The sequence below is a fragment of the Gymnodraco acuticeps genome, unplaced genomic scaffold (genome assembly GCF_902827175.1).
Source record: "Gymnodraco acuticeps unplaced genomic scaffold, fGymAcu1.1, whole genome shotgun sequence".
Lineage (NCBI taxonomy): Eukaryota > Metazoa > Chordata > Actinopteri > Perciformes > Bathydraconidae > Gymnodraco > Gymnodraco acuticeps.
In genome coordinates this window covers 150,926-162,500 of record NW_022991995.1, presented here as the reverse complement: position 1 = coordinate 162,500, position 11,575 = coordinate 150,926, and the positions used below count along the sequence as shown (strand labels likewise).

General features: G+C 40.1%; 1 protein-coding gene across 1 annotated transcript in view; it reads right to left on the bottom strand.

Annotated features, from left to right (window-relative positions):
- Nucleotides 1-11,575, bottom strand: part of LOC117536397 (zinc finger protein 271-like) — a 69,222-nt gene that overhangs the window by 44,875 nt on the left and 12,772 nt on the right. The gene's annotated exons all lie outside the window — the stretch shown is intronic.

Genomic DNA, 11,575 nt, shown 5'->3' with positions numbered 1-11,575 from the left:
GGCTGCCATTGCTACGATGAAGACAAAGAAAACAAATCCTGCTGTTTCGCTGATCGATCTGCCGTTCTCTGCTCTCCTGTCGCCGCCGGACATGCTATGCTACGCTATAGCCTAGTATACAGCGTACAAAGACTGGGTCGTGCGTAAATCAGCTGATACTGCCTGTATTTATACTTACGCAAACTCCTATCTCTGGAACCCATTGGTCGATTTGGGTGATTGACACCTTTTTTGAATCGATAGAGCCAATCGAATCGAGTAGGAGTTTCAAATTACGTAAATACGTCATGCCTGCGGAGGGGGAGCTATGCGTAAAAAGCAGCTCCCGCAGCTGAATCCACGGACTGTTAATCGTTGGACCTACTCTTCTGTCGTGAATGAAAGGATTGATTCTCAGTAATCATTTTAAAGTGACAAGAGACATTGGATTAACCCTGAGCAGCGTTTTTATTCCTTTGAACACAACTTTTGATCACAAAACAGCCAAGGTAAGACCTAATTATTGTCAGGGATTTGAAAACTGATATTGTTTACTTGCTATGTTGTGGCTGCCAGCTCGGTTAATGTTGTGCCTGTAGTGATGGGGTGTACACCCATGGAATCTGTGGACTCTCAGCTTTCAGAAAATGTGTTGTTTGTGCGGAAAGGATGAATTATAAATGATCGTTTTTGTGAGTTATGAGCAGACATAGCAATTGCCCGTTTTTGACATGGGGTCATTTAGAGGCTTCTTGTGAGACTTCTTTTTCGAAAAAATTTTTTTTTTTCGTATCGTCAGTAAGCCAAGTTTCCTCCGGTCAGATGGGTATGGAATATTAATAGTTTCATGAATGACACTTCAGATATAGCACTGTTGCTACATATATAGCATTTTCGGACCCGAGCTCGGGTCCGTGGGGCTTAAGAGGTTAAGTAATTACAACATTAATATAAATTAATGTAAAATCTCATCAATCAATTATTGCCAACATTTATTTATAATATATTCTGTAAACGTATATATATATATTAGGGCTGTCAATCGATTAAAATAGTTAATCGCGATTAATCGCAAATGAATCGCACATTTTGTATCTGTTCTAAATGTACCTTAGAGGAATATTTTTCAAGTTTTTAATACTCTTATCAACAAATGAGTGGACAAATATGCTTTATGCAAATGTTTATTATCATTTGAACAATGACAAATATTATCATCATGAATATTAAACACAACAACCTCTGAACATTACAAATATTCGCCTCAATTCAACCTGGAACCTCTCATACAATACTGTGTGTGTGTGTGTGTGTGTGTGTGTGTGTGGTGTGTGTGTGTGTGTGTGTGTGTGTGTGTGTGTGTGTGTGTGTGTGTGTGTGTGTGTGTGTGTGTGTGTGTGTGTGTGTGTGTGTGTGTGTGTGTGTGTGTGTGTGTGTGTGTGTGGTGTGTGTGTGTGTGTGTGTGTGTGTGTGTGTGTGTGTGTGTGTGTGTGTGTGTGTGTGTGTGTGTGTGTGTGTGTGTGTGTGTGTGTGTGTGTGTGTGTGTGTGTGTGTGTGTGTGTGTGTGTGTGTGTGTGGTGATCATGTTGCGCGCACTATCCGTGCTGAGTGTGCTGACTTCTCGTACAATGTCCCACTGTCTGGCTTCCTGCATAAAGTCAAGTGCTCGACGCAGTTGTCGGCGAAATGTCGCTCCTCTGTTTTCATTTAAACAGCTCCTTATATCCGTTAGCGCTGCTAGCTAGCACCAGATGCTAACAACAACAATACACGTAAGGGCTCTCTCTCGCTCCCTCGCGCCACACATACACACGCCCTCCCGGGGTGAAATTATTCGGTACGTGTGTATTGAACTGTACCGAACGAATATAACGTTAAACGTAAAAAATGTAGAACGTGAACAACTTTTTGGAAGTAATCTCGGGAGCTGCGTCGCAGCATTCAGAGTAATTTGCTCACATTGAAGGAGGCAGTCGCAATTTCTACAGGCTCGCACTTACCTGTTAGCATCTGGCATCTGTTAGCATCTAGCAGCATCTAGCAGCATCTAGCTCTCCTGCTTACAAACTTTTAGCCATCCCTGCTTATACAAGTAGTAGTTTTAGTTGTCTGCGAACTGTGGAGGCCTACTCCCACCTGTCGAGTGCAGCTGTACTGAGGTGTTTTTCCTCCGGTGACGTCGCGAAGAGACGGAGCGGCTCCACCTGTTGCTGCATGCGATCTGCGATTTACAGAGGCCTGCTCGTCGCGAAGAGACGGAGCGGCTCCACCTGTTTGCTGCCTGCGATCTGCGATCTACGGAGGCATGCTCCCATCTGTAGAATACCGCTGTACTGGAGAGGTTTTTACCCCGGAGTCGTCGCGGAGAGACGGAGTGGATCCACGCTTCGGGCTTGGTCTGCTTCCACCGGGCGTGTGCTGCTGTGCGGAGGAGGATTTTACCACCGCTGGGGCCTGCTTTCCACCTGTCCTGGTTCTGCTGTTGCAGAGGCCTGCTTTCACCCCAGGGATACCACGGAGGGACCGGAGCGCTTCCACGCTGCTGTTTTCGCCTGTCCTTTGCTGCTGTGCTGATTTTGCTCCAGGAACATCGCGGATACTGTGTGCTGGTCTGGGAAAATGGCCCATATCGGGATTCTGCTGTGCCTGTTAACTGTTTTGGACTATGAGAAGATCTCTAGTCATTCTGAGAAGACTACTGGATTCAGGTCTGTTCTGCCACCCGCAGTGGGCATCCCCTGCAAAGGTTCGGATGTGTTGCTCAAACAATTACCGGTTGCCTTGTCACAGACAATCTGCTCGACAAAATATGTTTGTCTTTTTTATTTTCCTACGATGATGGTTCTTCAGGACTGCTTCTTAAGCTCTAATCACACTCTCGCAGACTTTTCCGGTGTTTCTAAATTAGATGACAATATATGTGTGTCGTTTAAGAGGAAAAGATGCTTGTTTTTGTTGTTATTACTGTCACGAAATGTAAAACCTAACCCTGGTCCGCCCAGTAGTAGTAGTCAGATCGCTACTCCTGCTGATTTTAAAGCTAGGTCTGGGTTGGGTTTCATCCACTTGAATGTGCGCAGTCTGTTAGGTAAACTAGATTTTGTCCGTATCTGGGCAAAATCGACTGACGCTGACGTCATTGTCTTATCAGAAACATGGCTAAACAAATCTATTTTGGCCTCTGACATTGCCTTAAATGGTTTTAATGTGTATCGTACCGACCGGCCTAATAAAGGTGGTGGCGTTGCCATTTATGTTAAGAATAAGTTCAGTGTAACCACATTAGTTTCCAAATCGATCAGTAAGCAATTCGAATTTTTAGCCATAAATATAGAAGTGGCAAAGGGTCAACAGGTCATGGTAGTGAGTTGTTACAGACCCCCCTCAGCTGTCAAAGACTCCTTGTCTTCACTAGCAAATATTTTATCACAACTAGACTACAAGGAAATAGTGCTACTTGGAGATTTTAACTGGGACTGGTTAACTGCAGTGTCAGAGGATTTTAAAAACCTTTGTATCTCTTTGAATGTTACTCAGATTGTTGACAGTCCTACTCGCCCAAAGATGAAGTCCCCTAATAAATCCTCCCTAATTGATCTCATTTTAACTAATGTTCCCCATAAATATTCATCTGTGGGAGTATTTGCAAATGATCTGAGCGATCACTGTGTTGTAGCCACAATTAGGGACACTAAGGTCCAAAAGGTTAAACCTCGCATTATCATTAAGAGAGACAAAAAACATTTTGTTGAGCAGGGTTTTGTGCATGATCTGTTTGGGTTTGATTGGGATAAAATCGATCTGTGTGCTGATGTGGAAACCGCATGGTCTTATTTTTATCTTGGTTTTATGGAGATCATTGATAGACATGCACCCCTGCGTACATTTAGAGTAAAGGGACGAGACAATCCTTGGTTTTCTGCTGAGCTGTCTAGTCTCCTTCATGAGAGAAACAAGGCCTGGGCAAAGGCTAGGAAATCAGGCTCAGAGGTAGAGTGGCTGCGTTTTAGGCAGCTAAGGAATAGCTTCACTTCAAATGTCAAAAGTGCAAAGTCGAAGTACTATTTGTCAGTTACCACAGAAAACCTAAATAATCCTAGGAAATTTTGGAAAGCAATAAAATCGATATCCACCGGTGAGATCCGTAATGAGCTACCTCCGTGCCTTACCACAGCATCTGGCACTATATCGGACAGGGCCACTATGTTAAATTGCTTTAATGAGCATTTTGTGTCCTGCGGTTCTATGTTTGATTCTGTTTCTAACTCTGCTTCTGTGAACACTACAGTATGTGACTCAGAACAATGTGGTCTGGAAAACCCTTTCAGTTTTACTCCTTTTACTGTCAATGTTGTTCATGAAGCCTTATCTAAGCTAGATCCTAAGAAACCGGCTGGCCCGGACAACGTAGAACCTTTCTTTTTAAAGATAGCTGCAGATTTTATTGCTCTTCCTCTTACTACTCTTTTAACCTCTCCTTCAGCACAAATGCAATCCCAAAAGTATGGAAGTCAGCTTATGTCTTGCCTTTACTAAAAGGAGGGGACGCAACTATTTTAAATAACTATAGGCCAATCTCTAAATTGTCAGTTCTGGCGAAGGTGCTCGAACGCCTAGTGAGTGAACAGGTAAAGGAGTTTTTATGTAAAAATGATATCCTGTCTAAACATCAGTCAGGCTTCAGAAAACAACAAAGCACCATCACTGCCACAATGAAAGTGGTGAATGATATTACGAGTATTTTAGACAATAAGCAGAGTTGTGCAGCTCTATTTATTGACCTTTCCAAAGCATTTGATACCGTCGATCATTGCATCTTAAAGCAGAGGCTACTCAGTATCGGCATATCCAGCCATGCAGTGGGGTGGTTTGTGAATTACCTCTCTGAAAGGTCCCAATGTGTTCACTTTGATGGACTGTCTTCTGAGTGGTTAAACATTGCTAATGGTGTTCCTCAAGGTTCTGTTTTAGGTCCACTTTTATTCTCCATATATATCAACAGTTTAGGTGAAAATGTGGATGAAGCTACTTTACATATTTATGCTGATGATACCGTGATGTATTGTGCAGGTCCCTCCATTAAGGAGGCTGGTGTTAAATTACAGGCTGTTTTTAACATTATTCAGACTCAGCTTGCTGAACTTAAGCTTATTTTAAATGTTGATAAAACCAAGGTAATGCTATTTACAAAAGCTAAAAGACACCAGAGCCTGTTTTGGATATTGTTACTATGCAAGGACAAGTACTCAAAGTGGTTACCAGTTATAAATACCTTGGTATCTGGCTTGATGATTGTCTTACTTTTAAACTTCATGTCAATAACCTGCTTAAAAAGCTGAGGGTTAGACTAGTTTTCTTTTTCAGAAACAAGTCCTGTTTCTCTTTTGAAGCCAGGAAAAGAATAGTCACTGTGACCTTTTTACCTGTGCTGGACTATGGTGATTTGATCTATATGAATGCACCTGCCCATTGCCTGGAAAAGTTAGATGCCGCCTATCACAGTTACTAACTGTAAAGCACTTACTCATCACTGTACCCTATATGCCAAGGCAGGTCTGCCTTCACTAACTGTACGGAGGCTCAGTCACTGGTACATGTTCATTTACAAAGCCATGTTGGGTAAACTACCTTTTTATATCTGCTCTCTGATCTCTCGACGAATTGAAAGTACATATTGCCTGAGATCTCATCATGTTGTTTTATTAAATGTGCCAAGTGCTAGGACTGACTTAGGGAAGAAAGCTTTTATTTGTGCAGCTCCACTAAATTGGAACTGTCTGCAAACATGTTTAAAACTGAGCACTTTGGTTCCCCTGCATCATTTTAAAACTCAGCTGGGTGACATGCTGTTTGATACTCATGGTACCTGTCTCTGTAAATAGAGTTTGTAAACTGTACCCTGTACATTATGTTGTATGTCATCCTTATTGTTGTTCTGTTGTTTTTATGTTACATGTGTAACTAATGTCCTGCAGGTCACCCTTGAAAAAGAGATCTTTTGATCTCAAGGGGCTTTCAACTGGTTAAATAAATGCTACAAACAAACAACATTGGGTTCAACGCGTCATAGAGCAAGCAAGTCATTTCATTGGACGAGAGGCATAGGCTATGAGAGCTGGTCACAGGGATGCGTTCAAATGTAGTCCGTAATTTGAAGAACTGTCGAAATGGCGAACGCAGATAAAGTTGAGCTCTAAAATCCTCCAGCATCATTGAAGTCTCCAGTTTGGGAACATTTTGGTTTCGCAGTTACGTACAAGGATGACGGACAAAGACGGGTGGACCGAACCAAAGCTGTTTGTCGGCATTGTTCAACTAACATTGGTTACGCGGCTGGCAATATATCAAACTTGCACACTCATTTGAAAAGGCATGAACGTGAATATCACCGGTACCAAAAGAAAAAAGACTGAAGTGCAAACCCAACTCCCGCTAGCATGTAAGCCTCCACCACTCGCAAAAAGTTCAGACCGAGCCAAAGCTAAGCCAAGTGTCCTTATGTTGCCATGTTGGCAAAGCGCTACCTGGCTGTGTCTGCTACCTCTGTCCCTAGAGAGGGTGTTCTCCACAGCAGGAGGCATTGTTAGTGCCAGCAGATCTGCCCTTTCAGCAAGCAAGTTCATTTTTCTTTAAAAAAACATGAAAATACAATGACAAGCAAGTACTAATGTCAAGCTGGCTGCTTAGGTACTAGTACAGTTCAAATACAGATTATTTCAGTTCATCGAAATGCTGCACCTTAATGTTTATTTTATTATATTTTGTATTTATTTGAATACATTATTCACAGTCAATCAATGTTTATTTATATATATATATATTTGTATTTTTATAGCCCAATATCACAAATGTTACATTTGTCTCAGTGGACTTTACAATTTGTACAAAATATCAGTATGACAATACGACACCCTCTGTCCTTAGACCCTAACATCGTACAAGGAAAAACTTCCAAAGAAAACCCACAGTTTAAAGGGAAAAATGGGAGAAACCTCAGGGAGAGCAACAGAGGAGGGATCCCTCTCCCAGGACGGACAGACGTGCAATAGATGCCGTGTGTGAATTGAAAAGATAATACATTTGCAACATAGGTAGTCCAAATGTTTGGAAATGCATGTGTGTATAATAGGAAGATGAATCCACGAGGATATCCATCCGGATCCCGGCGTATATAGACACCAAAAAGAAAGACATTTGGGGAAGCTGGGTTAATCGGAACATGAGAGTACACAGGTATAGACAGAGAGAAGGAAGAAGTAAGATGTCCCCCAACAAACTAAGCCTATATCAGCAAAACTAGGGGCTGAATCTAATCAGCCCTAACTATAAGCTTTATCAAAAAGGAAGGTCTTAAGCACACTCTTAAAACGGATAAGGTGTCTGCCACCCCGAACACAAACTGGAAGCTGATTCCACAAATGTGGAGCTTGATAAGAAAAGGCTCTGGCTCCCATTGTACTTTTAGAGACTCTAGGAACAACCAACAACCCTGCATTCTTGGAACGCAATGCCCTAATAGGACAGTAGGGTATAATGAGTTCTTTAAGGTAAGATGGCGCCTGCCCATTAAGGGCTTTGTAGGCGAGAAGAATAATTTTAAATGATATCCTGTGTTCTATAGGGAGCCAGTGAAAGGCAGCCAGAACAGGAGTAATGTGGTCCCTTTTCCTAACTCTGGTTAGTACACAAGCTGCACCATTTTGAATCAGCTGAAGTGACTTGACTGACTTCTTGGTACACCCTGATAATAAGGAGTTACAATAATCCAGCCTTGAAGTAACAAATGCATGGACTAGTTTCTCTGCATCGTTTTGAGGCAAGATATGCCAGATTTTTGCAATGTTACGTAGATGGAAGTAGGCGGTCCTTGAAATTGATTTTATGTGGGCGTTAAAGGATAAATCCTGATCAAATATTACACCAAGATTCCTTACAGTCTCACTGGAGGCCAAATTAATGCCATCCATAGTTAGTATATCTTTAGATAATTTGTTTCGTAGATTCTTTGGGCCAAGTACAATAACTTCAGTTTTGGTCGTGTTTAACATCAAAACATGTAAGGTCATCCACGTTTTTAAGTCCTTAAGGCAGTCTTGAATTTTATTTAGATGATTAATTTCATCAGGCTTGATTGATAAATATAGTTGAGTATCATCCGCATAACAATGAAAGTTTACAGAATGATTCCTTATAATATTGCCTAATGGAAGCATATATAATGTGAACAAAATAGGTCCGAGCACTGAGCCCTGTGGCACACCATGGATAACTTTGGTTTGCATAGAAGATTCATCGTTAACACGTACAAACTGAGAGCGTTCAGATAGATAGGACCTAAACCAGCCTAAAGCAGTTCCCTGTATGCCAACTAAGTGCTCTAGTCTTTGCAATAGGATATCATGGTCGATAGTATCAAATGCAGCACTGAGATTGAGCAAAACAAGAATAGAGACAAGTCCCTTGTCTGAGGCTATTATAATGCCATTTGTAACTTTAACCAGAGCTGTCTCTGTGCTATGATGTGTTCTAAAGCCAGACTGAAAATCTTCAAATAAATCATTGTTTTTTAAGTAATCACACAACTGTTTTGCGACCGCTTTCTCAAGAATTTTTTAGAGGAACGGAAGATTAGAAATAGGTCTATAGTTGGCTAAAACCTCTGGATCGAGGTTGTGCTTTTTAATAAGCGGTTTCATCACTGCTACTTTGAATGATTGTGGAACATAGCCTGATAATAAATACATATTCATAATATTTAATAAAGAAGTGCTAATTAATGGAAAAACTTCCTTCAACAGCTTAGTTGGAATTGGGAAGAGAGAATCATTGAATTTAATTGTTCAAGGTTAATGGCTGAAAAGCATTCTAGTTTACTATCTAGTGTAATATTAGAACTTACGTTTCCGGGAGCTGTTGATAACACTATACTGGTCATAGGCAAGAGGTAATTAATTTTGTTTCTAAGAGTAACAATTTTATCGTTAAAAAAGCACATCAAATCATTACTACTGAGTGCTATGGGAATAGAAGGCTCAATCGAGCTGTGGCTCTCTGTCAGCCTGGCTACAGTGCTGAAAAGAAATCTTGCATTATTCTTATTCTCATCTATTAATGAAGAGTAGTAGGCTGCTCTCGCTTTACGCAGTGCTTTCTTATATTCATTGAGAGTAATATGCCAAATTAAACGAGATTCTTCAAGTTTAGTGGAACGCCATATCCTTTCAAGTTGTCTCGACTTTTGCTTTATTTTACGGGTTTCGGCATTATGCCATGGAGCAAATCTATGTTGTTTCATTTTCTTCTTTTTCAAAGGAGCAACAGAGTATAATTGTATTTGCAGTGCATCTGTAACACTATCAACAACATGATCAATTTGGGGTGGTGTACATTTTGTATAAGTTTCCTCCCTTACATGCAGACATGCTATCGAGTTAAGTATTGGTGGAATCTCTTCCTTAAATGTGGCTATAGCACTAACAGATAGGTTTCTGCTGCAGGAGCTTTTGACTAATGCTTTGTAGTCTCGTAACAGTACTTCAAATGTTACTAAGAAATGGTCGGATAAAGCAGGATTATGCGGTTCAACTAATAGTTGCTCAATTTCAATAGCATAAGTCAGAACAAGGTCGAGAGTGTGATTATAGCAGTGGGTTGGTTTATTTACACTCTGACAGAAACCAACAGAATCTAATATAGAGTTATTTGCAACAGTAAGGCTATTTTTTATCATCGTCAACATGAATATTAAAGTCACCTACGATAATTACTTTATCTGTTTTAAGTACCAAAGTTGATACAAACTCAGAGAATTCTGATAAGATGTTCTAATATCTTAAGAGAAGAGCTTGAATATTAAAAAATAAAAAATACAAACTATTTTGGCTCCTTCCTGTCTGGGTCTTTCTTGGCTTTGCTATCTTCTAGCTCTATTCAGGTTTTTGGAGTTTTTTTCTAGCTCTATCCCTGATCATTTTCAGAGCCTGAAGGCTCTATGCGGACTATCTTCTGGTTCTCCTCTGGATCCATCCACTATCTCTTGTCTCTGTCCAGTCAATTACACTTGTGTTACTGGAGCAGGTAAAGCATACAACAGATACTTTCAGCATTATCGGAGCACGCAGTGGAAGCTTGGATGAAACACAGCGGACTTCTAAACAATGAACACCCGCAACTTGGAAGAAATAAAGTTGGTTCTATGCGTTCTAATATTGCAATGCAAACCCATGATGTAATGACAGTAATTCAGAATAATTGAGTCATTGAATGCTCATTTCAGTCGATTTAATCAAACAAAACACAAACATATTGGACGTGGCTTCAAGACTGTAACCTCTTCACATTCTGTTGAAATAGTCAATTACTAGCCTTATCTCACACATTGCTGTTTTGAATCTCTAATATGTGGATGACAGGTGAACTGCATGATGTAACATGTATGCCATCTGCTGGAAAGAAGACGTATCGCTCTGTTGGCGATGTTTAGACCAGTGTTTTTCAAAGCGGGGGCCAGACCCCCCGGGGGTCGCGCAAAGTTTGAGGGAAAGTGGAATTTAAAAAAAAATTGAATGTTACATTTTTTAGATGTTATTAATAACTGCATATCTATCAATCTGTGTCCTTTAATGCATCTCTTTTAATATTTTTTCATATTTTATTTTTTTGTTTTTAATTCACACGACCGCCCTTCAAGCCAATCAGAATCGAGCTGCCGCTACTGAGAGTGAAACTGAGCATCTGCTCAGCTTTTGGAGCAAGTGAGAGCTAGTGAATATTTCGCTCTGCAGCTGGATGAGAGCACGGATGTAGCAAATATTGTTGTTTATATATATGAATATAAATACGTTTACTGTTAATATTACTGTTGAATATTATATATAAATAGCTTTAAAAAATAATACAAATATATGTTAATTGTTGATATTACTGTTCAAAATCATATAATATTATAAAGACAGAAATCACTTTAAAAATGCTTTAAAATATGTTTACTGTTGATATTAACGTTTAATATTGTGTTAAGAATGTTTATAACAGAAGACACCATCAACATCTTATTGTAAGTCGCTTTGGATAAAAGCGTCAGCTAAATGCAATGTAATGTAATGTAATGAATGACAAACAAAAGATAAAGACAAAAAAGTTTGAAGAATAACTGATTATTAATTATTAATACCAATATATATTAAGAAAACATATTAAGCTGTATGATTAATTTGTCATATTTTCCATCATAATGTACTCATCATTTAAAAAAAAAAAAAGGCAACAGGGCGGTCCCCGCCAGACGATAATGCTATATGGGGGTCCTAGGCATGGCAAAGTTTGGGAACCCCTGGTTTAGACAACAAAAACAGAGTGAAGCTCTCATTTCATAAACAATCTTTGAGTACAGACACCGTCCTGCAGAGAGCACACAGCCCAACAGCACGTTGTTGGTCTAGCATCACTTTACAAAACGTTTGCATTAAGACACTAAGACTAGCTGGTCCCTTGTAAAGGTGAGTCTACCTTAAATGAGCAGTGGGTGATCAGCAGGTGAAAGGAAGGACACGGGAACTTGGTCCTGAGGAGATGTAATGATTATTAAACAAGAAAT